Source organism: Pygoscelis adeliae, unplaced genomic scaffold, assembly GCF_000699105.1.
Source record: "Pygoscelis adeliae isolate BGI_AS28 unplaced genomic scaffold, ASM69910v1 Scaffold117, whole genome shotgun sequence".
Taxonomy (NCBI): domain Eukaryota; kingdom Metazoa; phylum Chordata; class Aves; order Sphenisciformes; family Spheniscidae; genus Pygoscelis; species Pygoscelis adeliae.
The window spans coordinates 5,027,987-5,029,184 of record NW_008825270.1 but is presented as its reverse complement, the minus strand read 5'-3'; positions in this window follow the sequence as shown (position 1 = coordinate 5,029,184).

The window sequence follows — 1,198 nt, the reverse complement described above, 5'->3', positions numbered from 1 at the left end:
GAGTGCTAGTGCAGGCCACTTGCCAGTGTTTTCTGTGTAACTGTGTTCAGACTTGGCCTAGACAATAGAGTGGTTAAATCACCAGTGGCAGTTCTGCACTCGTGCTCCATTATAATTATTCCCAGTAAAGCTGCACCTGCATACGATCAAAGGTAGAGAAATTTCTGAAGTTCCTAGAAAAGAAGGGCTTAGGTATTGCCATGCCACCTGTCTCTGCTTCCTCCTTCATGTGTCCAAGACTTGCCAAAGCAAATATAGCAAATAAGCTAGATTGCAGTAAAAGTACTGCATGGTGCTGTCTGGTTCCTCTGCTGTGCTGAGTTCCCTTCGTAAGGCCTCACACTGCCTCCCACAGCATTATTAAGGTCATTTGGAAAAGCGAGCTTCAGAGGGGTTGGAAGGGAGAGAGAGAAAAAAAAGTTGTCTTTAAATTCCTTGGCCACAGGTGGTGTGGCTTGCAAACTTATAGAGCATCTGCTGGGGTTGGGTGGGCAGAAGTACTAGGGGAGAAGGAAGCAGTTATCAAATGAGTCCCAGGTATTTTTTTGTAAATATTGGCATTGTTGTAGCATCATAGCGTAGCCCTTACAACTACAAAAAGAAGTAGTGTCTCATTGTATTAATGGTACCTAACTAACTCAGCAGTTTGACCTCCACAGCCCTGAATGCTTTGTCTAGCCCAGCTCCTGTGCCTCAGCTTGCATAGACTAATTATTTCCTGGGGAGCTTCTTTAGTTTCTCTTGATTCTTTGGGAGCCTCCTTGCTCCTCCTGTTCATGAAATGCTGCAGCATGGGCTACTAAGAGCCGGTAACCCAAAGCTTATAGCAGCCCTAAGCCAAGTGGATTCAACACATGCGGGCGCTATTTTAAGCCTAATCCTGTAACTACTGGAGTCTGTACCACAGCCCCACCTGTGGAGGTAGTGGGAGGGGTTATTTATATATTGTAAGTTATTTTATTTATTAATGTGCTCGCTAACTGCGGTTTCTCTCCCAACCATCCGTGAGTGACTGTGACAGCCCGGCAATAAAGCACGCTGCGCAAGGCCACTGCTGCGTCTGGGGTCTTCTGGGCTGCCCCGGCCCCTCCTCAGGGCGCTGCCGGGATTAAGACCCTGGGGGAGCGGTACAGGGCGGACAGGAGCAGCGCAAGGCGGCGGCGGCGGTACCCGCGGCCCCCGGCCGCCTTCCGAGGTG